This window comes from Schistocerca nitens, unplaced genomic scaffold (assembly GCF_023898315.1).
Source record: "Schistocerca nitens isolate TAMUIC-IGC-003100 unplaced genomic scaffold, iqSchNite1.1 HiC_scaffold_385, whole genome shotgun sequence".
Taxonomy (NCBI): Eukaryota; Metazoa; Arthropoda; class Insecta; order Orthoptera; family Acrididae; genus Schistocerca; species Schistocerca nitens.
The window spans coordinates 296,395-323,516 of NW_026045919.1; the positions used below are offsets into that span (position 1 = coordinate 296,395).

The 27,122-nt window shown below is 46.4% G+C and overlaps 14 non-coding genes across 14 annotated transcripts; all 14 read right to left on the minus strand.

The window, feature by feature from the left end:
* Positions 1 to 3,374: 3,374 nt before the first annotated feature.
* On the minus strand, positions 3,375 to 3,456 carry Trnas-cga (transfer RNA serine (anticodon CGA)). The gene has a single exon. It is a non-coding gene; the product is annotated as a tRNA-Ser (tRNA).
* A 137-nt stretch (positions 3,457 to 3,593) lies between these two features.
* Positions 3,594 to 3,666, minus strand: Trnak-uuu (transfer RNA lysine (anticodon UUU)). Its single transcript has one exon. It is a non-coding gene; the product is annotated as a tRNA-Lys (tRNA).
* A 538-nt stretch (positions 3,667 to 4,204) lies between these two features.
* Positions 4,205 to 4,277, minus strand: Trnaf-gaa (transfer RNA phenylalanine (anticodon GAA)). Its single transcript has one exon. It is a non-coding gene; the product is annotated as a tRNA-Phe (tRNA).
* Positions 4,278 to 8,288: 4,011 nt separating this feature from the next.
* On the minus strand, positions 8,289 to 8,370 carry Trnas-cga (transfer RNA serine (anticodon CGA)). The gene has a single exon. It is a non-coding gene; the product is annotated as a tRNA-Ser (tRNA).
* Positions 8,371 to 8,507: 137 nt separating this feature from the next.
* Trnak-uuu (transfer RNA lysine (anticodon UUU)) lies at positions 8,508 to 8,580 on the minus strand. Its single transcript has one exon. It is a non-coding gene; the product is annotated as a tRNA-Lys (tRNA).
* A 537-nt stretch (positions 8,581 to 9,117) lies between these two features.
* On the minus strand, positions 9,118 to 9,190 carry Trnaf-gaa (transfer RNA phenylalanine (anticodon GAA)). The gene has a single exon. It is a non-coding gene; the product is annotated as a tRNA-Phe (tRNA).
* Positions 9,191 to 9,766: 576 nt separating this feature from the next.
* Positions 9,767 to 9,848, minus strand: Trnas-uga (transfer RNA serine (anticodon UGA)). The gene has a single exon. It is a non-coding gene; the product is annotated as a tRNA-Ser (tRNA).
* Positions 9,849 to 10,558: 710 nt separating this feature from the next.
* Trnas-cga (transfer RNA serine (anticodon CGA)) lies at positions 10,559 to 10,640 on the minus strand. The gene has a single exon. It is a non-coding gene; the product is annotated as a tRNA-Ser (tRNA).
* Positions 10,641 to 10,777: 137 nt separating this feature from the next.
* Trnak-uuu (transfer RNA lysine (anticodon UUU)) lies at positions 10,778 to 10,850 on the minus strand. Its single transcript has one exon. It is a non-coding gene; the product is annotated as a tRNA-Lys (tRNA).
* A 537-nt stretch (positions 10,851 to 11,387) lies between these two features.
* On the minus strand, positions 11,388 to 11,460 carry Trnaf-gaa (transfer RNA phenylalanine (anticodon GAA)). The gene has a single exon. It is a non-coding gene; the product is annotated as a tRNA-Phe (tRNA).
* Positions 11,461 to 15,460: 4,000 nt separating this feature from the next.
* Positions 15,461 to 15,542, minus strand: Trnas-cga (transfer RNA serine (anticodon CGA)). The gene has a single exon. It is a non-coding gene; the product is annotated as a tRNA-Ser (tRNA).
* A 137-nt stretch (positions 15,543 to 15,679) lies between these two features.
* Trnak-uuu (transfer RNA lysine (anticodon UUU)) lies at positions 15,680 to 15,752 on the minus strand. Its single transcript has one exon. It is a non-coding gene; the product is annotated as a tRNA-Lys (tRNA).
* Positions 15,753 to 16,289: 537 nt separating this feature from the next.
* On the minus strand, positions 16,290 to 16,362 carry Trnaf-gaa (transfer RNA phenylalanine (anticodon GAA)). Its single transcript has one exon. It is a non-coding gene; the product is annotated as a tRNA-Phe (tRNA).
* A 9,855-nt stretch (positions 16,363 to 26,217) lies between these two features.
* Positions 26,218 to 26,299, minus strand: Trnas-cga (transfer RNA serine (anticodon CGA)). Its single transcript has one exon. It is a non-coding gene; the product is annotated as a tRNA-Ser (tRNA).
* Positions 26,300 to 27,122: the final 823 nt, after the last annotated feature.

Sequence of the window (27,122 nt, forward strand, 5' to 3'; positions counted from 1 at the left end):
TTAACCACTTTTTTTTTTTTTTTTTTTTTTTTTATACTCGAACCCACAATCCCCGGTTTAGGAGACCGATGCCTTATCCATTTTTTTTTTTGCCTTATCCATTTTTTTTAACGCCTTAACCACTTTTTTTTTATCTTTTTTTTTGTCTCCTTGCAGCTCGGTGGAGGCGTGTTGGGCAGGGGTCGAATCCCGAGGCCTGGCCATGACGTCTCCTCCTCCCTGCACTGAAGCACAGTCGCACCAAGACGTAGTAATTGTCCTTGGTTCAGAGTCTTATGATACTTATATGTGGACACGGGGGTCATGATGCGTCGTCTATCCAAACAGGTAAAAGCTTGGCAGGAAGGTAAAAGAACTAAGAACTAGCGAGAATGTCTTCCGTATCATGAAGTGAGATCAGTATGCCCCTATACCGGTGCCATTAATGCATCTGGCGCAGTAATTATCAATAGAAGTGGAAACTTAACCAATCCCCTGCTTTTCGAAAACAATACTAAGCATATTCGCAAAGTCCCTCTTAAGATGTGGGAAAGATTTTTGCGTCCAGTACTCATGAAGCATGTAACCAATAAACGAAATAAAATCGGAAAGACCATCACCATCAACCACTGCAAAAATGTAACGGCCAAGAAGCCACATAATGGTGTTGTTCTTTGTCCGGGGATAAAAAACCGTGTCCGGCCAGCAGAGGATATCAGTTGTAAATGCCGATTCCGAACTCCTGGTGAGTAACGCCAATTGTCGGCGCAGCCAGTACCACATGCGAAGACGGTCAGCGCAGGTAAATCGGTGTGGGAGCGTATCAACACAACCACACGTTTGACAAAGCGGAGAGACACATAAACCTATACGATGAAGTCGTACGTTCGTAGGAATCAGCTGATTAACCACCTTATACCATAGGGAGGCAACAGTTGCTGAATGAACGGGTAAGCTAATATTCGTCCATATGTTACGCCAATTAAAACGGGGATACTGCAAAACAATCGGGTTGGAAGAAAACGACCTGTGCCATTTGGCAAGCAGTGTTCGCGTAGTAAAAACAGGACGACGTTGTAAGTGGAGATCCAGGTAACTAATCTCAATGTAGAAGTCCCGAACATGTCGTAGCTTCGCATTTAGAGACCCTACGTTAATAGGCGGTGACAAGCTCTCAGGACGAACGACATGGAGTAATCGCGAAGTAACAGTCGGGGACTCAGAAAATAAAAGATGGAGGGTTCGCTTAACATAAAGGGCAGCAGCCTTGACACGGACATCGGTGAACGACAAGCCGCCCTCAAGACGCGGCTTCGTAAAAACATCACAACGTAATTTAAAAATGTGCCCCCGCCAAATATATCTGTTAATAAGCTGGACCATTTTTGCACCCTGCATTCGGGGAAGCGGAAACAACTGAGCAACGTAATATACTTTACATAAAACATAAGTGTCTAATACACGCTTTTTTTGCAGTAGCGGTATCGAACGCCATGAGTGTTCGAATAAAACACCTTGAAGCTTGGAAATGGCCACTTGCCAATTTTTTGCAGCCATACGAAGAGGACACCGTTCAAGATAGATACCTAAATGTGTATGGTGTTCAACAGCCATAACCCACGGAATAACCACACGTTCAAAGCCCCGCAAATTCAGGAGTTTGCTTTTACGGGGGTTAATACGAGAACCTGAGGCTGCAGAAAATTTATCTAGTTCCATTTTCAACAGCGGCACTTCTGCGGCGGAACGAAGCAAAACAACCAAATCATCAGCATAAGCTGTTGCTGTCTGGGTAACCCCAGAGATCGTAAGACCACGAAGTGTCGAGTTGAGACGTGTGAGGAGTGGTTGAAGGGAGAGAGCATAAAGGGTCATGGATAAAGGGCTACCTTGCGGGACGCCACGTTTAATATCAATGACCTTCGTCAGCTGGCCATTAATGTCAATCTTAGCAGAAATGCCAGTCGTCATATTCTTAAGTACCAGCAGCGCCTTTTCATTAAAACCGAGTCGGCGCAGCAGAAGCTCTAAAAACGAATGGGACACACGATCAAAAGCCTTACTAAAATCAACAAATAAAAGCGCACAGGAAATATTGGTGACAGCGACAATCGACACAATATCACGATACCCCGCCAGAGGCGTCAAGATGGAGCGCCCCGGAAAGCAGCTTTGACAAGGAGTTATCACAGGTGTAAGCAAGAGGGATAGACGTGCATTAACAGCCCTAGCAGCCGTCTTATAATCAAAATTTAAAAGGGTTAAAGGACGAAAGTCACTAGCTGTCTTCAAACCAGCAGCTTTCGGTATCAGGACAACCGTACCTCTCTTGAAATCGGCTGGAATTGAGCCACCATTCAAAATTTCATTTACTATATCCGTAAAAACAGGCCCTATAATAGGCCAAAAGCGAACAAAAAACTCCTTAGGAAGGCCATCCGGACCAGGAGATTTGTGAGATGGTGAACAAGCAATAAAAGCTGAAATTTCGTCTGCAGTAAAAGGAGCTAAAAATTCCGTATTATGGTCCTCTGTTAAAACTGATGGGATAGCAGTTAAAATCTCGTCATTATCAACCGGATCAGAATCAGCCACAGCATATAAGGTCTCATAGTAGCAGGTAAGTTCATGGGTTATTTGATTCTGTAAGGTAAGCCGGCGACCATCAGCTGCCATTAACCACTCGGCCACGACTGCCTGTGGCAATATCGACTTCCGACAAGTGAAAGTGACATCTTTAGAAGCAATCCGATGGCAGAAAGCGGCGTGGCCTCACTCTTTTCTCTAGTGTTTCCATTGCCAGCACATTAGCCGTTACGAAAGTGTATTAATTTTCGCCCAGACAGGGGCTTCAACCCAACACCCTTTGGTTGAAAACCTAACGCTCTACCGACTGAGCTACCGTACAGCTGCGTGGTGTGCGAGTGATTCACATGTCGTAATTACTGGCTTATGGCTCCAATGGCGACTTCACCGACTTCCCACTGACGCACCGCTGACGCTGCTTTTCTGTCGTCTTAAGCGGTGGACATACTTGCAAGTAGCTGCGAGATCTTAACAAAAGAAACGCTGCACCATTGCTTTTGCCGCACTCGAATGACTGAATTTCGATTCTTAAAAAGAAATGAATGTTCGCTCTGTCCAACACTTCCAAGCACATCTGTGTACTCACAAACTCGGCGTCGGCGCGAGAAAATGACGGGAGCGCACTCGTGGGCCTGCGACGGCTTTCTGCAGTCCCAGCGTCAGTGCGAGGTGAACCGGTAGCCACAGGAAGCAGCGGCCGTTGCGAAACTCAGTATTCTTAAATTTTCGTCTTGTTGAGAGTGGCGTCATTGGTTTGCATCCGCGTTCACGTGTGTGAAAATATTTGCTGCTCTTTACGCAAAATCGCACGCAGCCGGTAGGACTCGAACCTACGCTCCCAGAGGGAATCTGATTTCGAGTCAGACGCCTTAACCACTCGGCCACGACTGCCGGTAGCGCGAGTTCTGCCGACACATGCAACTGCTACCGTTTAAAGCACTGTGGTGTCAGGAAACGGCGTAGTTGCATTCTTTTCCGTAGTGTTTCCACCTCTACTAGACGAATCACTACCAAAGTATTAAAATTTCCGCCCGGACAGGGACTTGAACCCTGGACCCTTAGGTTAAAAGCCTAATGCTCTACCGACTGAGCTATCCGGGCTCACAAGACGTTTGTAAACCTTCCACGATACACAACTGCACATTGACTCATGTCCTTTACTGTTGTGCACTCGCTGCATGGAGCTGTAACTAATAAAACGTCGCCTGGATGCTGTCTACAAACTTATCGTGCTAAGCTCGTAACAGACTATCGAAGAATGCTGACACATGACGCAAGAACAAATTGCAGCAATCGTTACGTCTCATACGTTGGAGCAGAGGATTTACGTGTTCTGTCGACACTCACTGGGCAACTGGAAAATTCACAAGCATTTCGAATGCAATGTTTCCCACGTTTTCGCTCATTTCACGGTTCCGTTGGAGACGTTCTTCACGTCCTGACACAAAAAAGGGAACGCAATAGGTAGGACTTTTTTTTTATTTTCTTGCTTCCCAGGCATTTGCCTACTGTGTTCCTCTTATGGCATGCACTGGACAACCAGAACAGCTACAGGAGGGAGTCATTTTTGTTCTCGGCGGTAGTTACATTATCACAAACTCAGAGCAATTCCATTGGCGTCAGCTTCAAAACGAATGCATGCCGAAACCCGGGATCGAACCAGGGACCTTTAGATCTTCAGTCTAACGCTCTCCCAACTGAGCTATTTCGGCTGACGTTGAACGTCTCTGTTTTGCACGTCTTCGTTGACCTCTGCCCCGTCGCCAATTTCACAGTCATCTTCATCTGATAAGACACAGGGACGCTGAAAGGCGAGCAGCAGATGCAGTGAAGTACCACACACATTTCTTCTGCTTCCATCATCGTAACAAGCAAACACTTCGACTCGATTCATGTAATATTGACTTCGCTGACGCTAGAAAACCTGTGCTATATCGATGCCACGTGCAACTCGTGTGCAAAGAACGAGACACAAGAAGCAGTGAGCCTCTCCAGCGTGTGAGAGGCAGCATCTAGCAGATACACACGGTAAAACATTTGACTTGCGCTAGCTCATAAATTGCTACACGTCATCGTCTGCAAGCTAAAATGGACACATCTGCACTGCCCAGAGAGGTGACACTTGCACTGACACCTGGTGGACGGCTGTGAGACGAGGAGATGAGCTGTGGCTTCTGGGCGCGACTGTAGCGCTGCACCCTGCACATTGCTGGCGATCCACGTGTTTAGTGGAGACGCAACCGCTAGGATGCAGCTGAACGTCCTTCTTCTGAGAGCGAGAAAATTTTCGCAGTCGGCAGGACTCGAACCTACGCTCCCAGAGGGAATCTGATTTCAAGTCAGACGCCTTAACCACTTTTTTTTTTTTTTTTTACTTTTTTATACTCGAACCCACAATCCCCGGTTTAGGAGACCGATGCCTTATCCATTTTTTTTTTTGCCTTATCCATTTTTTTTTAACGCCTTAACCACTTTTTTTTTATCTTTTTTTTTGTCTCCTTGCAGCTCGGTGGAGGCGTGTTGGGCAGGGGTCGAATCCCGAGGCCTGGCCATGACGTCTCCTCCTCCCTGCACTGAAGCACAGTCGCACCAAGACGTAGTAATTGTCCTTGGTTCAGAGTCTTATGATACTTATATGTGGACACGGGGGTCATGATGCGTCGTCTATCCAAACAGGTAAAAGCTTGGCAGGAAGGTAAAAGAACTAAGAACTAGCGAGAATGTCTTCCGTATCATGAAGTGAGATCAGTATGCCCCTATACCGGTGCCATTAATGCATCTGGCGCAGTAATTATCAATAGAAGTGGAAACTTAACCAATCCCCTGCTTTTCGAAAACAATACTAAGCATATTCGCAAAGTCCCTCTTAAGATGTGGGAAAGATTTTTGCGTCCAGTACTCATGAAGCATGTAACCAATAAACGAAATAAAATCGGAAAGACCATCACCATCAACCACTGCAAAAATGTAACGGCCAAGAAGCCACATAATGGTGTTGTTCTTTGTCCGGGGATAAAAAACCGTGTCCGGCCAGCAGAGGATATCAGTTGTAAATGCCGATTCCGAACTCCTGGTGAGTAACGCCAATTGTCGGCGCAGCCAGTACCACATGCGAAGACGGTCAGCGCAGGTAAATCGGTGTGGGAGCGTATCAACACAACCACACGTTTGACAAAGCGGAGAGACACATAAACCTATACGATGAAGTCGTACGTTCGTAGGAATCAGCTGATTAACCACCTTATACCATAGGGAGGCAACAGTTGCTGAATGAACGGGTAAGCTAATATTCGTCCATATGTTACGCCAATTAAAACGGGGATACTGCAAAACAATCGGGTTGGAAGAAAACGACCTGTGCCATTTGGCAAGCAGTGTTCGCGTAGTAAAAACAGGACGACGTTGTAAGTGGAGATCCAGGTAACTAATCTCAATGTAGAAGTCCCGAACATGTCGTAGCTTCGCATTTAGAGACCCTACGTTAATAGGCGGTGACAAGCTCTCAGGACGAACGACATGGAGTAATCGCGAAGTAACAGTCGGGGACTCAGAAAATAAAAGATGGAGGGTTCGCTTAACATAAAGGGCAGCAGCCTTGACACGGACATCGGTGAACGACAAGCCGCCCTCAAGACGCGGCTTCGTAAAAACATCACAACGTAATTTAAAAATGTGCCCCCGCCAAATATATCTGTTAATAAGCTGGACCATTTTTGCACCCTGCATTCGGGGAAGCGGAAACAACTGAGCAACGTAATATACTTTACATAAAACATAAGTGTCTAATACACGCTTTTTTTGCAGTAGCGGTATCGAACGCCATGAGTGTTCGAATAAAACACCTTGAAGCTTGGAAATGGCCACTTGCCAATTTTTTGCAGCCATACGAAGAGGACACCGTTCAAGATAGATACCTAAATGTGTATGGTGTTCAACAGCCATAACCCACGGAATAACCACACGTTCAAAGCCCCGCAAATTCAGGAGTTTGCTTTTACGGGGGTTAATACGAGAACCTGAGGCTGCAGAAAATTTATCTAGTTCCATTTTCAACAGCGGCACTTCTGCGGCGGAACGAAGCAAAACAACCAAATCATCAGCATAAGCTGTTGCTGTCTGGGTAACCCCAGAGATCGTAAGACCACGAAGTGTCGAGTTGAGACGTGTGAGGAGTGGTTGAAGGGAGAGAGCATAAAGGGTCATGGATAAAGGGCTACCTTGCGGGACGCCACGTTTAATATCAATGACCTTCGTCAGCTGGCCATTAATGTCAATCTTAGCAGAAATGCCAGTCGTCATATTCTTAAGTACCAGCAGCGCCTTTTCATTAAAACCGAGTCGGCGCAGCAGAAGCTCTAAAAACGAATGGGACACACGATCAAAAGCCTTACTAAAATCAACAAATAAAAGCGCACAGGAAATATTGGTGACAGCGACAATCGACACAATATCACGATACCCCGCCAGAGGCGTCAAGATGGAGCGCCCCGGAAAGCAGCTTTGACAAGGAGTTATCACAGGTGTAAGCAAGAGGGATAGACGTGCATTAACAGCCCTAGCAGCCGTCTTATAATCAAAATTTAAAAGGGTTAAAGGACGAAAGTCACTAGCTGTCTTCAAACCAGCAGCTTTCGGTATCAGGACAACCGTACCTCTCTTGAAATCGGCTGGAATTGAGCCACCATTCAAAATTTCATTTACTATATCCGTAAAAACAGGCCCTATAATAGGCCAAAAGCGAACAAAAAACTCCTTAGGAAGGCCATCCGGACCAGGAGATTTGTGAGATGGTGAACAAGCAATAAAAGCTGAAATTTCGTCTGCAGTAAAAGGAGCTAAAAATTCCGTATTATGGTCCTCTGTTAAAACTGATGGGATAGCAGTTAAAATCTCGTCATTATCAACCGGATCAGAATCAGCCACAGCATATAAGGTCTCATAGTAGCAGGTAAGTTCATGGGTTATTTGATTCTGTAAGGTAAGCCGGCGACCATCAGCTGCCATTAACCACTCGGCCACGACTGCCTGTGGCAATATCGACTTCCGACAAGTGAAAGTGACATCTTTAGAAGCAATCCGATGGCAGAAAGCGGCGTGGCCTCACTCTTTTCTCTAGTGTTTCCATTGCCAGCACATTAGCCGTTACGAAAGTGTATTAATTTTCGCCCAGACAGGGGCTTCAACCCAACACCCTTTGGTTGAAAACCTAACGCTCTACCGACTGAGCTACCGTACAGCTGCGTGGTGTGCGAGTGATTCACATGTCGTAATTACTGGCTTATGGCTCCAATGGCGACTTCACCGACTTCCCACTGACGCACCGCTGACGCTGCTTTTCTGTCGTCTTAAGCGGTGGACATACTTGCAAGTAGCTGCGAGATCTTAACAAAAGAAACGCTGCACCATTGCTTTTGCCGCACTCGAATGACTGAATTTCGATTCTTAAAAAGAAATGAATGTTCGCTCTGTCCAACACTTCCAAGCACATCTGTGTACTCACAAACTCGGCGTCGGCGCGAGAAAATGACGGGAGCGCACTCGTGGGCCTGCGACGGCTTTCTGCAGTCCCAGCGTCAGTGCGAGGTGAACCGGTAGCCACAGGAAGCAGCGGCCGTTGCGAAACTCAGTATTCTTAAATTTTCGTCTTGTTGAGAGTGGCGTCATTGGTTTGCATCCGCGTTCACGTGTGTGAAAATATTTGCTGCTCTTTACGCAAAATCGCACGCAGCCGGTAGGACTCGAACCTACGCTCCCAGAGGGAATCTGATTTCGAGTCAGACGCCTTAACCACTCGGCCACGACTGCCGGTAGCGCGAGTTCTGCCGACACATGCAACTGCTACCGTTTAAAGCACTGTGGTGTCAGGAAACGGCGTAGTTGCATTCTTTTCCGTAGTGTTTCCACCTCTACTAGACGAATCACTACCAAAGTATTAAAATTTCCGCCCGGACAGGGACTTGAACCCTGGACCCTTAGGTTAAAAGCCTAATGCTCTACCGACTGAGCTATCCGGGCTCACAAGACGTTTGTAAACCTTCCACGATACACAACTGCACATTGACTCATGTCCTTTACTGTTGTGCACTCGCTGCATGGAGCTGTAACTAATAAAACGTCGCCTGGATGCTGTCTACAAACTTATCGTGCTAAGCTCGTAACAGACTATCGAAGAATGCTGACACATGACGCAAGAACAAATTGCAGCAATCGTTACGTCTCATACGTTGGAGCAGAGGATTTACGTGTTCTGTCGACACTCACTGGGCAACTGGAAAATTCACAAGCATTTCGAATGCAATGTTTCCCACGTTTTCGCTCATTTCACGGTTCCGTTGGAGACGTTCTTCACGTCCTGACACAAAAAAGGGAACGCAATAGGTAGGACTTTTTTTTATTTTCTTGCTTCCCAGGCATTTGCCTACTGTGTTCCTCTTATGGCATGCACTGGACAACCAGAACAGCTACAGGAGGGAGTCATTTTTGTTCTCGGCGGTAGTTACATTATCACAAACTCAGAGCAATTCCATTGGCGTCAGCTTCAAAACGAATGCATGCCGAAACCCGGGATCGAACCAGGGACCTTTAGATCTTCAGTCTAACGCTCTCCCAACTGAGCTATTTCGGCTGACGTTGAACGTCTCTGTTTTGCACGTCTTCGTTGACCTCTGCCCCGTCGCCAATTTCACAGTCATCTTCATCTGATAAGACACAGGGACGCTGAAAGGCGAGCAGCAGATGCAGTGAAGTACCACACACATTTCTTCTGCTTCCATCATCGTAACAAGCAAACACTTCGACTCGATTCATGTAATATTGACTTCGCTGACGCTAGAAAACCTGTGCTATATCGATGCCACGTGCAACTCGTGTGCAAAGAACGAGACACAAGAAGCAGTGAGCCTCTCCAGCGTGTGAGAGGCAGCATCTAGCAGATACACACGGTAAAACATTTGACTTGCGCTAGCTCATAAATTGCTACACGTCATCGTCTGCAAGCTAAAATGGACACATCTGCACTGCCCAGAGAGGTGACACTTGCACTGACACCTGGTGGACGGCTGTGAGACGGGGAGATGAGCTGTGGCTTCTGGGCGCGACTGTAGCGCTGCACCCTGCACATTGCTGGCGATCCACGTGTTTAGTGGAGACGCAACCGCTAGGATGCAGCTGAACGTCCTTCTTCTGAGAGCGAGAAAATTTTCGCAGTCGGCAGGACTCGAACCTACGCTCCCAGAGGGAATCTGATTTCAAGTCAGACGCCTTAACCACTCGGCCACGACTGCTGGTGGCGGAAATGTCTCCCGACAACGGAAACTGCCATCTTTAGAAGCAATCTGATGGCAGAAAGCGGAGTGGCCTCACTCATTTCTGTAAGGTTTCCATTGGCCGTTTCCAAAATGTAATAATTTTCGCCCAGACAGGGACTTGAACCCAGGACCATTTGATTGAGAACCTACCGCTCTGCCGACTGAGCTATGCGGGCCCACGCACGAGCATTATCGTACAGCTGCGTGGTGTCCGAGTGATTCGCATGTCGTAATTGCTGGCTTATGGCTCCAATGGCGACTTCACCGACTTCCCACTGACGCACCGCTGACGCTGCTTTTCTGTCGTCTTAAGCGGTGGACATACTTGCAAGTAGCTGCGAGATCTTAACAAAAGAAACGCTGCACCATTGCTTTTGCCGCACTCGAATGACTGAATTTCGATTCTTAAAAAGAAATGAATGTTCGCTCTGTCCAACACTTCCAAGCACATCTGTGTACTCACAAACTCGGCGTCGGCGCGAGAAAATGACGGGAGCGCACTCGTGGGCCTGCGACGGCTTTCTGCAGTCCCAGCGTCAGTGCGAGGTGAACCGGTAGCCACAGGAAGCAGCGGCCGTTGCGAAACTCAGTATTCTTAAATTTTCGTCTTGTTGAGAGTGGCGTCATTGGTTTGCATCCGCGTTCACGTGTGTGAAAATATTTGCTGCTCTTTACGCAAAATCGCACGCAGCCGGTAGGACTCGAACCTACGCTCCCAGAGGGAATCTGATTTCGAGTCAGACGCCTTAACCACTCGGCCACGACTGCCGGTAGCGCGAGTTCTCCCGACACATGCAACTGCTACCGTTTAAAGCACTGTGGTGTCAGGAAACGGCGTAGTTGCATTCTTTTCCGTAGTGTTTCCACCTCTACTAGACGAATCACTACCAAAGTATTAAAATTTCCGCCCGGACAGGGACTTGAACCCTGGACCCTTAGGTTAAAAGCCTAATGCTCTACCGACTGAGCTATCCGGGCTCACAAGACGTTTGTAAACCTTCCACGATACACAACTGCACATTGACTCATGTCCTTTACTGTTGTGCACTCGCTGCATGGAGCTGTAACTAATAAAACGTCGCCTGGATGCTGTCTACAAACTTATCGTGCTAAGCTCGTAACAGACTATCGAAGAATGCTGACACATGACGCAAGAACAAATTGCAGCAATCGTTACGTCTCATACGTTGGAGCAGAGGATTTACGTGTTCTGTCGACACTCACTGGGCAACTGGAAAATTCACAAGCATTTCGAATGCAATGTTTCCCACGTTTTCGCTCATTTCACGGTTCCGTTGGAGACGTTCTTCACGTCCTGACACAAAAAAGGGAACGCAATAGGTAGGACTTTTTTTTATTTTCTTGCTTCCCAGGCATTTGCCTACTGTGTTCCTCTTATGGCATGCACTGGACAACCAGAACAGCTACAGGAGGGAGTCATTTTTGTTCTCGGCGGTAGTTACATTATCACAAACTCAGAGCAATTCCATTGGCGTCAGCTTCAAAACGAATGCATGCCGAAACCCGGGATCGAACCAGGGACCTTTAGATCTTCAGTCTAACGCTCTCCCAACTGAGCTATTTCGGCTGACGTTGAACGTCTCTGTTTTGCACGTCTTCGTTGACCTCTGCCCCGTCGCCAATTTCACAGTCATCTTCATCTGATAAGACACAGGGACGCTGAAAGGCGAGCAGCAGATGCAGTGAAGTACCACACACATTTCTTCTGCTTCCATCATCGTAACAAGCAAACACTTCGACTCGATTCATGTAATATTGACTTCGCTGACGCTAGAAAACCTGTGCTATATCGATGCCACGTGCAACTCGTGTGCAAAGAACGAGACACAAGAAGCAGTGAGCCTCTCCAGCGTGTGAGAGGCAGCATCTAGCAGATACACACGGTAAAACATTTGACTTGCGCTAGCTCATAAATTGCTACACGTCATCGTCTGCAAGCTAAAATGGACACATCTGCACTGCCCAGAGAGGTGACACTTGCACTGACACCTGGTGGACGGCTGTGAGACGAGGAGATGAGCTGTGGCTTCTGGGCGCGACTGTAGCGCTGCACCCTGCACATTGCTGGCGATCCACGTGTTTAGTGGAGACGCAACCGCTAGGATGCAGCTGAACGTCCTTCTTCTGAGAGCGAGAAAATTTTCGCAGTCGGCAGGACTCGAACCTACGCTCCCAGAGGGAATCTGATTTCAAGTCAGACGCCTTAACCACTTTTTTTTTTTTTTTTTATACTCGAACCCACAATCCCCGGTTTAGGAGACCGATGCCTTATCCATTTTTTTTTTGCCTTATCCATTTTTTTTAACGCCTTAACCACTTTTTTTTATCTTTTTTTTTGTCTCCTTGCAGCTCGGTGGAGGCGTGTTGGGCAGGGGTCGAATCCCGAGGCCTGGCCATGACGTCTCCTCCTCCCTGCACTGAAGCACAGTCGCACCAAGACGTAGTAATTGTCCTTGGTTCAGAGTCTTATGATACTTATATGTGGACACGGGGGTCATGATGCGTCGTCTATCCAAACAGGTAAAAGCTTGGCAGGAAGGTAAAAGAACTAAGAACTAGCGAGAATGTCTTCCGTATCATGAAGTGAGATCAGTATGCCCCTATACCGGTGCCATTAATGCATCTGGCGCAGTAATTATCAATAGAAGTGGAAACTTAACCAATCCCCTGCTTTTCGAAAACAATACTAAGCATATTCGCAAAGTCCCTCTTAAGATGTGGGAAAGATTTTTGCGTCCAGTACTCATGAAGCATGTAACCAATAAACGAAATAAAATCGGAAAGACCATCACCATCAACCACTGCAAAAATGTAACGGCCAAGAAGCCACATAATGGTGTTGTTCTTTGTCCGGGGATAAAAAACCGTGTCCGGCCAGCAGAGGATATCAGTTGTAAATGCCGATTCCGAACTCCTGGTGAGTAACGCCAATTGTCGGCGCAGCCAGTACCACATGCGAAGACGGTCAGCGCAGGTAAATCGGTGTGGGAGCGTATCAACACAACCACACGTTTGACAAAGCGGAGAGACACATAAACCTATACGATGAAGTCGTACGTTCGTAGGAATCAGCTGATTAACCACCTTATACCATAGGGAGGCAACAGTTGCTGAATGAACGGGTAAGCTAATATTCGTCCATATGTTACGCCAATTAAAACGGGGATACTGCAAAACAATCGGGTTGGAAGAAAACGACCTGTGCCATTTGGCAAGCAGTGTTCGCGTAGTAAAAACAGGACGACGTTGTAAGTGGAGATCCAGGTAACTAATCTCAATGTAGAAGTCCCGAACATGTCGTAGCTTCGCATTTAGAGACCCTACGTTAATAGGCGGTGACAAGCTCTCAGGACGAACGACATGGAGTAATCGCGAAGTAACAGTCGGGGACTCAGAAAATAAAAGATGGAGGGTTCGCTTAACATAAAGGGCAGCAGCCTTGACACGGACATCGGTGAACGACAAGCCGCCCTCAAGACGCGGCTTCGTAAAAACATCACAACGTAATTTAAAAATGTGCCCCCGCCAAATATATCTGTTAATAAGCTGGACCATTTTTGCACCCTGCATTCGGGGAAGCGGAAACAACTGAGCAACGTAATATACTTTACATAAAACATAAGTGTCTAATACACGCTTTTTTTGCAGTAGCGGTATCGAACGCCATGAGTGTTCGAATAAAACACCTTGAAGCTTGGAAATGGCCACTTGCCAATTTTTTGCAGCCATACGAAGAGGACACCGTTCAAGATAGATACCTAAATGTGTATGGTGTTCAACAGCCATAACCCACGGAATAACCACACGTTCAAAGCCCCGCAAATTCAGGAGTTTGCTTTTACGGGGGTTAATACGAGAACCTGAGGCTGCAGAAAATTTATCTAGTTCCATTTTCAACAGCGGCACTTCTGCGGCGGAACGAAGCAAAACAACCAAATCATCAGCATAAGCTGTTGCTGTCTGGGTAACCCCAGAGATCGTAAGACCACGAAGTGTCGAGTTGAGACGTGTGAGGAGTGGTTGAAGGGAGAGAGCATAAAGGGTCATGGATAAAGGGCTACCTTGCGGGACGCCACGTTTAATATCAATGACCTTCGTCAGCTGGCCATTAATGTCAATCTTAGCAGAAATGCCAGTCGTCATATTCTTAAGTACCAGCAGCGCCTTTTCATTAAAACCGAGTCGGCGCAGCAGAAGCTCTAAAAACGAATGGGACACACGATCAAAAGCCTTACTAAAATCAACAAATAAAAGCGCACAGGAAATATTGGTGACAGCGACAATCGACACAATATCACGATACCCCGCCAGAGGCGTCAAGATGGAGCGCCCCGGAAAGCAGCTTTGACAAGGAGTTATCACAGGTGTAAGCAAGAGGGATAGACGTGCATTAACAGCCCTAGCAGCCGTCTTATAATCAAAATTTAAAAGGGTTAAAGGACGAAAGTCACTAGCTGTCTTCAAACCAGCAGCTTTCGGTATCAGGACAACCGTACCTCTCTTGAAATCGGCTGGAATTGAGCCACCATTCAAAATTTCATTTACTATATCCGTAAAAACAGGCCCTATAATAGGCCAAAAGCGAACAAAAAACTCCTTAGGAAGGCCATCCGGACCAGGAGATTTGTGAGATGGTGAACAAGCAATAAAAGCTGAAATTTCGTCTGCAGTAAAAGGAGCTAAAAATTCCGTATTATGGTCCTCTGTTAAAACTGATGGGATAGCAGTTAAAATCTCGTCATTATCAACCGGATCAGAATCAGCCACAGCATATAAGGTCTCATAGTAGCAGGTAAGTTCATGGGTTATTTGATTCTGTAAGGTAAGCCGGCGACCATCAGCTGCCATTAACCACTCGGCCACGACTGCCTGTGGCAATATCGACTTCCGACAAGTGAAAGTGACATCTTTAGAAGCAATCCGATGGCAGAAAGCGGCGTGGCCTCACTCTTTTCTCTAGTGTTTCCATTGCCAGCACATTAGCCGTTACGAAAGTGTATTAATTTTCGCCCAGACAGGGGCTTCAACCCAACACCCTTTGGTTGAAAACCTAACGCTCTACCGACTGAGCTACCGTACAGCTGCGTGGTGTGCGAGTGATTCACATGTCGTAATTACTGGCTTATGGCTCCAATGGCGACTTCACCGACTTCCCACTGACGCACCGCTGACGCTGCTTTTCTGTCGTCTTAAGCGGTGGACATACTTGCAAGTAGCTGCGAGATCTTAACAAAAGAAACGCTGCACCATTGCTTTTGCCGCACTCGAATGACTGAATTTCGATTCTTAAAAAGAAATGAATGTTCGCTCTGTCCAACACTTCCAAGCACATCTGTGTACTCACAAACTCGGCGTCGGCGCGAGAAAATGACGGGAGCGCACTCGTGGGCCTGCGACGGCTTTCTGCAGTCCCAGCGTCAGTGCGAGGTGAACCGGTAGCCACAGGAAGCAGCGGCCGTTGCGAAACTCAGTATTCTTAAATTTTCGTCTTGTTGAGAGTGGCGTCATTGGTTTGCATCCGCGTTCACGTGTGTGAAAATATTTGCTGCTCTTTACGCAAAATCGCACGCAGCCGGTAGGACTCGAACCTACGCTCCCAGAGGGAATCTGATTTCGAGTCAGACGCCTTAACCACTCGGCCACGACTGCCGGTAGCGCGAGTTCTGCCGACACATGCAACTGCTACCGTTTAAAGCACTGTGGTGTCAGGAAACGGCGTAGTTGCATTCTTTTCCGTAGTGTTTCCACCTCTACTAGACGAATCACTACCAAAGTATTAAAATTTCCGCCCGGACAGGGACTTGAACCCTGGACCCTTAGGTTAAAAGCCTAATGCTCTACCGACTGAGCTATCCGGGCTCACAAGACGTTTGTAAACCTTCCACGATACACAACTGCACATTGACTCATGTCCTTTACTGTTGTGCACTCGCTGCATGGAGCTGTAACTAATAAAACGTCGCCTGGATGCTGTCTACAAACTTATCGTGCTAAGCTCGTAACAGACTATCGAAGAATGCTGACACATGACGCAAGAACAAATTGCAGCAATCGTTACGTCTCATACGTTGGAGCAGAGGATTTACGTGTTCTGTCGACACTCACTGGGCAACTGGAAAATTCACAAGCATTTCGAATGCAATGTTTCCCACGTTTTCGCTCATTTCACGGTTCCGTTGGAGACGTTCTTCACGTCCTGACACAAAAAAGGGAACGCAATAGGTAGGACTTTTTTTTATTTTCTTGCTTCCCAGGCATTTGCCTACTGTGTTCCTCTTATGGCATGCACTGGACAACCAGAACAGCTACAGGAGGGAGTCATTTTTGTTCTCGGCGGTAGTTACATTATCACAAACTCAGAGCAATTCCATTGGCGTCAGCTTCAAAACGAATGCATGCCGAAACCCGGGATCGAACCAGGGACCTTTAGATCTTCAGTCTAACGCTCTCCCAACTGAGCTATTTCGGCTGACGTTGAACGTCTCTGTTTTGCACGTCTTCGTTGACCTCTGCCCCGTCGCCAATTTCACAGTCATCTTCATCTGATAAGACACAGGGACGCTGAAAGGCGAGCAGCAGATGCAGTGAAGTACCACACACATTTCTTCTGCTTCCATCATCGTAACAAGCAAACACTTCGACTCGATTCATGTAATATTGACTTCGCTGACGCTAGAAAACCTGTGCTATATCGATGCCACGTGCAACTCGTGTGCAAAGAACGAGACACAAGAAGCAGTGAGCCTCTCCAGCGTGTGAGAGGCAGCATCTAGCAGATACACACGGTAAAACATTTGACTTGCGCTAGCTCATAAATTGCTACACGTCATCGTCTGCAAGCTAAAATGGACACATCTGCACTGCCCAGAGAGGTGACACTTGCACTGACACCTGGTGGACGGCTGTGAGACGAGGAGATGAGCTGTGGCTTCTGGGCGCGACTGTAGCGCTGCACCCTGCACATTGCTGGCGATCCACGTGTTTAGTGGAGACGCAACCGCTAGGATGCAGCTGAACGTCCTTCTTCTGAGAGCGAGAAAATTTTCGCAGTCGGCAGGACTCGAACCTACGCTCCCAGAGGGAATCTGATTTCAAGTCAGACGCCTTAACCACTTTTTTTTTTTTTTTTTATTTTTGTACTCGAACCCACAATCCCCGGTTTAGGAGACCGATGCCTTATCCATTTTTTTTTTTTTGCCTTATCCATTTTTTTTTAACGCCTTAACCACTTTTTTTTTATCTTTTTTTTTGTCTCCTTGCAGCTCGGTGGAGGCGTGTTGGGCAGGGGTCGAATCCCGAGGCCTGGCCATGACGTCTCCTCCTCCCTGCACTGAAGCACAGTCGCACCAAGACGTAGTAATTGTCCTTGGTTCAGAGTCTTATGATACTTATATGTGGACACGGGGGTCATGATGCGTCGTCTATCCAAACAGGTAAAAGCTTGGCAGGAAGGTAAAAGAACTAAGAACTAGCGAGAATGTCTTCCGTATCATGAAGTGAGATCAGTATGCCCCTATACCGGTGCCATTAATGCATCTGGCGCAGTAATTATCAATAGAAGTGGAAACTTAACCAATCCCCTGCTTTTCGAAAACAATACTAAGCATATTCGCAAAGTCCCTCTTAAGATGTGGGAAAGATTTTTGCGTCCAGTACTCATGAAGCATGTAACCAATAAACGAAATAAAATCGGAAAGACCATCACCATCAACCACTGCAAAAATGTAACGGCCAAGAAGCCACATAATGGTGTTGTTCTTTGTCCGGGGATAAAAAACCGTGTCCGGCCAGCAGAGGATATCAGTTGTAAATGCCGATTCCGAACTCCTGGTGAGTAACGCCAATTGTCGGCGCAGCCAGTACCACATGCGAAGACGGTCAGCGCAGGTAAATCGGTGTGGGAGCGTATCAACACAACCACACGTTTGACAAAGCGGAGAGACACATAAACCTATACGATGAAGTCGTACGTTCGTAGGAATCAGCTGATTAACCACCTTATACCATAGGGAGGCAACAGTTGCTGAATGAACGGGTAAGCTAATATTCGTCCATATGTTACGCCAATTAAAACGGGGATACTGCAAAACAATCGGGTTGGAAGAAAACGACCTGTGCCATTTGGCAAGCAGTGTTCGCGTAGTAAAAACAGGACGACGTTGTAAGTGGAGATCCAGGTAACTAATCTCAATGTAGAAGTCCCGAACATGTCGTAGCTTCGCATTTAGAGACCCTACGTTAATAGGCGGTGACAAGCTCTCAGGACGAACGACATGGAGTAATCGCGAAGTAACAGTCGGGGACTCAGAAAATAAAAGATGGAGGGTTCGCTTAACATAAAGGGCAGCAGCCTTGACACGGACATCGGTGAACGACAAGCCGCCCTCAAGACGCGGCTTCGTAAAAACATCACAACGTAATTTAAAAATGTGCCCCCGCCAAATATATCTGTTAATAAGCTGGACCATTTTTGCACCCTGCATTCGGGGAAGCGGAAACAACTGAGCAACGTAATATACTTTACATAAAACATAAGTGTCTAATACACGCTTTTTTTGCAGTAGCGGTATCGAACGCCATGAGTGTTCGAATAAAACACCTTGAAGCTTGGAAATGGCCACTTGCCAATTTTTTGCAGCCATACGAAGAGGACACCGTTCAAGATAGATACCTAAATGTGTATGGTGTTCAACAGCCATAACCCACGGAATAACCACACGTTCAAAGCCCCGCAAATTCAGGAGTTTGCTTTTACGGGGGTTAATACGAGAACCTGAGGCTGCAGAAAATTTATCTAGTTCCATTTTCAACAGCGGCACTTCTGCGGCGGAACGAAGCAAAACAACCAAATCATCAGCATAAGCTGTTGCTGTCTGGGTAACCCCAGAGATCGTAAGACCACGAAGTGTCGAGTTGAGACGTGTGAGGAGTGGTTGAAGGGAGAGAGCATAAAGGGTCATGGATAAAGGGCTACCTTGCGGGACGCCACGTTTAATATCAATGACCTTCGTCAGCTGGCCATTAATGTCAATCTTAGCAGAAATGCCAGTCGTCATATTCTTAAGTACCAGCAGCGCCTTTTCATTAAAACCGAGTCGGCGCAGCAGAAGCTCTAAAAACGAATGGGACACACGATCAAAAGCCTTACTAAAATCAACAAATAAAAGCGCACAGGAAATATTGGTGACAGCGACAATCGACACAATATCACGATACCCCGCCAGAGGCGTCAAGATGGAGCGCCCCGGAAAGCAGCTTTGACAAGGAGTTATCACAGGTGTAAGCAAGAGGGATAGACGTGCATTAACAGCCCTAGCAGCCGTCTTATAATCAAAATTTAAAAGGGTTAAAGGACGAAAGTCACTAGCTGTCTTCAAACCAGCAGCTTTCGGTATCAGGACAACCGTACCTCTCTTGAAATCGGCTGGAATTGAGCCACCATTCAAAATTTCATTTACTATATCCGTAAAAACAGGCCCTATAATAGGCCAAAAGCGAACAAAAAACTCCTTAGGAAGGCCATCCGGACCAGGAGATTTGTGAGATGGTGAACAAGCAATAAAAGCTGAAATTTCGTCTGCAGTAAAAGGAGCTAAAAATTCCGTATTATGGTCCTCTGTTAAAACTGATGGGATAGCAGTTAAAATCTCGTCATTATCAACCGGATCAGAATCAGCCACAGCATATAAGGTCTCATAGTAGCAGGTAAGTTCATGGGTTATTTGATTCTGTAAGGTAAGCCGGCGACCATCAGCTGCCATTAACCACTCGGCCACGACTGCCTGTGGCAATATCGACTTCCGACAAGTGAAAGTGACATCTTTAGAAGCAATCCGATGGCAGAAAGCGGCGTGGCCTCACTCTTTTCTCTAGTGTTTCCATTGCCAGCACATTAGCCGTTACGAAAGTGTATTAATTTTCGCCCAGACAGGGGCTTCAACCCAACACCCTTTGGTTGAAAACCTAACGCTCTACCGACTGAGCTACCGTACAGCTGCGTGGTGTGCGAGTGATTCACATGTCGTAATTACTGGCTTATGGCTCCAATGGCGACTTCACCGACTTCCCACTGACGCACCGCTGACGCTGCTTTTCTGTCGTCTTAAGCGGTGGACATACTTGCAAGTAGCTGCGAGATCTTAACAAAAGAAACGCTGCACCATTGCTTTTGCCGCACTCGAATGACTGAATTTCGATTCTTAAAAAGAAATGAATGTTCGCTCTGTCCAACACTTCCAAGCACATCTGTGTACTCACAAACTCGGCGTCGGCGCGAGAAAATGACGGGAGCGCACTCGTGGGCCTGCGACGGCTTTCTGCAGTCCCAGCGTCAGTGCGAGGTGAACCGGTAGCCACAGGAAGCAGCGGCCGTTGCGAAACTCAGTATTCTTAAATTTTCGTCTTGTTGAGAGTGGCGTCATTGGTTTGCATCCGCGTTCACGTGTGTGAAAATATTTGCTGCTCTTTACGCAAAATCGCACGCAGCCGGTAGGACTCGAACCTACGCTCCCAGAGGGAATCTGATTTCGAGTCAGACGCCTTAACCACTTTTTTTTTTTTTTTTTTTTTTGTTTTTTTTTTTTTTTTTTTTTTTATTATGTGTTTTTTTTTTTTTTTTTTTTTTTTTTTTTTTTTTTTTTTTTTTTTTTTGGGCCTCCCTTCTCCCCATACAGCCCATCCAAACGCTCACCTTATTTGCCTTCTTCGGCTAGCTTCTTCGCTTTAGTCTTTCTTTACTTTATGAACGTAAGTAACCCAAAATGGGTGGTCCTGCAAACATGGTAAAAATAAAAATGTTGGAATTGACGTACAAGCCTTCTTGTACATTTTCCTTAATTACCTGGGCCACTGGATGCGTGGTCCCATTTGTAACTGAAGAAATGCCTCCTAAAGAAAAGAAAAAAAAAGTAAATAGTAAATATATGTAAATACTAAAAGATCGGCGAGTTTCAAATCCAGTAGGGGCGAGCATTGCTGCCGCCTGATGGGACACTTGGAAGTGAAGCTTTTTTAGGGTTCTGTTGAGGCCTTCTCGGCTACCGTAGCGGCCTCGGGGCCCTCGAAGTCCCCACCGTACTTCGCCCTCAACAGCTATCCCCTACTTCAGCACTCTTCCAAGTGTGGCGCTGAACGGTATTCAGTTAGCCCACTCCATGTCTCTCGAAGAGAATGTTCAACATATTGCCGAAATTCTTTTTATGATCCTTGGTACGACACAGTCTGTAATATTGTCCCCGTATAAATTCTGTATATTCCAGAATATTGTCATGTCCTTGTTTATTTACAACGTAGTAGATAAAATTTCCCAGGAGCCATAATACGACATTGTGTTTTTGTGGAGGAAAGAGAATCTCATCCGGGAAAAATATTGCATCCAACGTAATTTCTCGACCATCAGTCCGCTTAATGAAACAAATCTGCTTCCGAAGGTCGTTCCATATGTCTCTATATCCTTTACAAAGGAACCGATGGGATAAGGTGTCAAGTTCAGAACATTGTAGACATTTATTTGTATCGCAAAGTCCGATGGAATATAATTTTTCATTGGTACTAACGATATCATTTACTACCCTATACCATGCCACCTGGACGTCTGTAGGAAGGAATTTATTATGGAGATTGCTCCAAATGCGTTTCCAGTTGCGATGTGGAAACTTTGTCTCCTGCTTATGGTGGGTAGATTTTGATCTTAAACGATCGACCAGGTAGCGGCAGTTCCGCTTATGTATGTCGTGTAAAATGGATTCCATGTAGCTGATCTCCAAATAGTAAAATCTAATATGTTTCAATTTATAATTGATCGTGCTAATATTGATAGGTGGCTTCAGACTGGCAGGTCTAAAAAATTTGAACAATTGTGATGTTACGCCGGTCGGGTAGTCCTCAATGAGGTGCAGGGACCGCTTAATAAACAAGGCAGTAGTTTTCGTCTGGATATCCGTTAGATCAAGTCCTCCTTCGTCCGGTGGTAAGGTAATCATTGCAGCAGCGACTCTAAAAATTTCTCCTTGCCAAATGTAGCGACAGACTGTCGACATTATAGCTTTTGCTATTCCTTTAGGGATGGGTAAAATTTGCCCCACATACATGGCCTTAGAGAGAACGGAAAGGTTTACAAGTTTAGTTTTTTGCTTGATATTGAGCTCTCTCAAATGATGTAACAGGAGAGCACCTCGAATCCTGTCCAACATTGTTTTCCAGTTTGAGGCAATCGTGCGGAGGGGACAACTATAAAAGGTGACACCCAGGGCTGTATGATGGTCGACACATTTCGCCCAAGCAATCGGAGCTTCCGTGAGACCGTTAAGAGGTAAAAACGCACTCTTCGCCTCATTTACTACGGCACCCGTTGCGTTGCAGTAAAGCCGCAAATTTTCTGTTAAACGCAGTATGTCGTCATTGCTTCTTATTATCACACCAACGTCGTCAGCGTAAGCATTGGTAACTTTCTTCGTGCCTGATACGGCGATGCCATCTAAAGCAGCAGTTAAACGTTTCAAAAGAGGTTCCAGTGCAACAACATACAGCATCATGGATAATGGACTCCCTTGTGGGACTCCGTTTCTGATCAAAATATCCTTAGTATAGTGTCCATTCAGGCAGATCTTGGTGTTGATACCTGTTAAAATGTTAGCTAAAATTTTCACATTCGGAGCAGTTAATCCCATACACTTCAAGGTTTGAAATAGGTATCCGTGGTTGACCCTATCAAACGCCTTGGCGAAGTCTATAAAAGCAAGACCGCCTGGTTCAGTTGTGTTGGAAAAGATTGCGACTATGTCCCTATATTCACTGACAGTCTTGAACATGCTGCGGCCAGGAAGACAGGTCTGATAACACCCTATGGCCTTGTCGAAGACCGGCCGTAATCTCTCTTTGAAAACCCGCGCTATTATTTTGTAATCAGAATTCAGTAAGGTTATGGGTCTCATCTTACCAACATCCTTTATTTCTGTGGACCTACCTTTCGGAAGAAGCACAGTGATACACTTTTTAAATTCCGGCGGGACGGCCTCTCCATGCAAGACTTCATTTACAATTGCAGTGAAAGTGTTACCAATTACATGCCAGTAAGTTCTATAAAACTCTAAAGGCAATCCGTCAGGGCCAGGTGATTTCTTAGAAGGTGACGACTTCAATAGGTCGAAAACGTCGTCTTCGGTGATTGATGTTCTAAAAACGAGATTATCCTCTTCCGTTAATGTGTTCGCAATGTTAGACGTGGATAAGAAGTCTCTCACTACCGGTTCGTCAATCGGCCGTTCACCATAAAGGGAATCATAAAATCGAAAAACCTCATGCAAAATGTCTTTTTGATCTGTCAGGACGCTCGTGTCCTCTGCTCGGAGGTACTCAATAAAATTTCTTCTCCTTTGTTGTTCATGGCGGATTAGATGATATATTGAGGTAGTTTCCTCTTCGACAACAGTCGGTGTGTGTGATTTGATTTTTAAACCCTCTAACTGTGACCTCTTGAGAGCTAGGAGCTTTGCTTTGGTTCTGTTAATTTGTAGAAAAGTGTCTTGAGTCATCGGCTGCTCGTAGAGGTCGCGTAAGCAAGCATAGTGGAATTCAATTGTATTTCGGACCCATCTCGCTCGATCTTTACTGTACTCTATCAGAGTAGCTCGTAATTTTTTCTTGGCAACAGAGGTCCACCACTCTATATTAGTTCTATATTTAAAACGCTGCCTCAGACAGGCCTGCCAAGTCACCGCTATGAGATCCGCGAGAGAGTTCTCTACCAACATTGTGATGTTCAATTTCCACAGAGGCCTACCCCAGTACGTCTTCTGCTTCATTAATTTCACACTGCATCGTACGCCTAGGTGGTCGGAGAAAGTAGTGGGTACGACTTCAATTGCAGAGACTTTGTCTTCTAAGTTCGAGGAAACATAGATCCTATCAATTCGGCTTTGCGACCGACTACTGACATAGGTAAAGCGGACCGCAGTGGGATATTTTAGTTCCCACGCGTCTTTCCATTTCATGTGGTGGACTAGACAATCAAGTTCGCCGGATTTATTAAAATTTGGACGTTGGTCCTTTTCCTTTAAAACACAGTTCCAATCGCCGCCGATGAGAACCTCCCTTGGGTTGTCTTTAAGTAAAGTTAAAATGTCACTTTTAAAAAACCTAGCCCTCTCAGATCTAGCATTATTTCCCGATGGAGCATAGATATTGATAAAAGTTGTATTAAAAATTGTACATCTAATGCCCCTCCCTGAATCTAACAAACACACATCTTTCAGTTCAATCCCTTCCCTGACAAGGATCGCTGTCCCACAATGACACTCAGGAGCTACATTTAAAACTTGTTTATACCCAGCTACATACAGATCCAAAACTTGAACTTCCTGTAGGAATGCAATATCAGTGTCGGACTGATATAAAAAGTCTCTAAGAGCAGCCACTTTAAGGTCATTCTGTATTTTATTGATGTTTAATGTAGTCACGTGATACGTTTGTTGCATCCTGATATACGTGTTATTCGAGCTGAAGTTGTACTAAGGATGAATAAATACTCCCGCCCCGTCCGTATCCCTCCTGCTTATGGCACATTACATTTGGTAAGCCCACTCTGTTAATAAAAGTTGTCTTCGTCTTTTAGGGAATTTTTGTCCATATCTTCATCAGAACATTCTTCTCCTTCTTCTGCCCAGTCCAGTCTGGTCCCTAAAGTACTTCGATCGAGCGCGGGTGCCTCTACGACATCTGCAGTTGTAGTGTTAATCTCATTAGAGGATGGTTGGCGTCCGTTTCCAGACTGCATAAGACTGCCGTGTGCTGCAGGGCCCTCGTCGGCACTTGCCGGAGGAGAACCTTCCAACACCTTGTCTTTCCCCTGTATGGACCGGAGCTTGTCTCGTAAAGCAGGAGCCAAACTCTCGGCAGCTTCATGAGCCAATCTCCGCTTCTTGGAGTTTCGTTTTCTCCTTGGGGATCGCACAGGAGACGAGTCTGGAGATTTTCCCGCTGAGGTTGTGGGGGAATCCTCTGACGACTTCTGTCCCTTCTGTTTATCTAAATTTCTGTCGGCAGTGTCGTTTGTAGGCCCTATGGGTGGTACAGTCACCAGCTCATTGCGAACGTTAGGTGGTTCGCCAGTATCTGATTCCTGCACACAGTGGTGGTCGTTCGCATTTGCAGTTCCCACTTCCCCTCCATTCGACGTTTCCCCCGTTGGCCCGTCAGTTGCCTCTGTATGTAGGACTAGTGGACCTGCAGTACCCTTGTCTGACTGATCGGAAGCCGTCGGACCCCCGTGTGGGAAAGTCGAAGAATGCCGTGCAATGGCAATTCCCGCGGTGGGCAGTACCTCCTGCTGCACATCTGACAGACGTTCAGTCGTAATGGAGGTCTCACGTGTTTCATCAAGTGATGGCCGCTTGTCTGTTTCCCGAACAGCTTCACCGAGACTCGGTACTAAGTTATTCTCGGGTACCGCGTGTGCAGAGGAAGCTTCCCCATGCCCTGCGGGGGCCGGTACTGCGGGGTCGCGAGTGTATGCAGCGGCCGCGTAGGTTAACTTGAAACTAACCGCCGGGCCTGAAACCGCAGTGTCCGCAGCCGGGAGCTGGGGAACACGTCGCTTAGTGCACTCATTTCTAATGTGCTCAGTCGAATTACAGAGAGCGCAAGTTCGGGGTTGTCCGTCATATATAACGAGAGCTCGATAGCCACACACAGTGATATATGAAGGTATATGCCTCTGAAGCTCAATCTTAATTTGACGAACGCCATTCAAGACCGGAAACATATAGGACTCTGACCATTTCTCTGCAATGTTCGAAATAATCCTACCATATGGCCTAAGAACTTTATTTATCTCTTCGGCCGGAATCTCGAAGGGCAACTCAAAGACTCGAATAGTTCTGATGCCGAGTCCAGCATGAGAAACGATAACATCACTGACAGACCCATCGGAATGATTAAACTTCACGACACCACCACATTTATCTACTATAGAAGAACATAAGTCAGGACTTTGCAATTTAACAAAGGCAGCATTTGAAACAAAGGATAAATGAACGCCAACAACATCATCAACAGAAATCTGTACTTTGTCCATAAACCACTGCTTAATCTCAAACGCTTTTGGTCTCACAAAGTTTCTGTCAAATGCAAATTTGATCGTATCTTTCCGCAAAACATTAACCGTATTCATTCTGTCTTCAAATAAAGGCTACACAAGTCGCAAGAACGAAAGAAGCGATACAAAACAGACCTTGTACCAGCGACACAGCTGTTGTTTACATCAAGGCGCCAGCGCTGCCGCCACACGTCCGTCCCGCACCGTGGCTGCGACTCGAATAAAATCGCACGCAGCCGGTAGGACTCGAACCTACGCTCCCAGAGGGAATCTGATTTCGAGTCAGACGCCTTAACCACTCGGCCACGACTGCCGGTTACACGTCATCGTCTGCAAGCTAAAATGGACACATCTGCACTGCCCAGAGAGGTGACACTTGCACTGACACCTGGTGGACGGCTGTGAGACGAGGAGATGAGCTGTGGCTTCTGGGCGCGACTGTAGCGCTGCACCCTGCACATTGCTGGCGATCCACGTGTTTAGTGGAGACGCAACCGCTAGGATGCAGCTGAACGTCCTTCTTCTGAGAGCGAGAAAATTTTCGCAGTCGGCAGGACTCGAACCTACGCTCCCAGAGGGAATCTGATTTCAAGTCAGACGCCTTAACCACTTTTTTTTTTTTTTTTTATTTTTATACTCGAACCCACAATCCCCGGTTTAGGAGACCGATGCCTTATCCATTTTTTTTTTTTGCCTTATCCATTTTTTTTTAACGCCTTAACCACTTTTTTTTTATCTTTTTTTTTGTCTCCTTGCAGCTCGGTGGAGGCGTGTTGGGCAGGGGTCGAATCCCGAGGCCTGGCCATGACGTCTCCTCCTCCCTGCACTGAAGCACAGTCGCACCAAGACGTAGTAATTGTCCTTGGTTCAGAGTCTTATGATACTTATATGTGGACACGGGGGTCATGATGCGTCGTCTATCCAAACAGGTAAAAGCTTGGCAGGAAGGTAAAAGAACTAAGAACTAGCGAGAATGTCTTCCGTATCATGAAGTGAGATCAGTATGCCCCTATACCGGTGCCATTAATGCATCTGGCGCAGTAATTATCAATAGAAGTGGAAACTTAACCAATCCCCTGCTTTTCGAAAACAATACTAAGCATATTCGCAAAGTCCCTCTTAAGATGTGGGAAAGA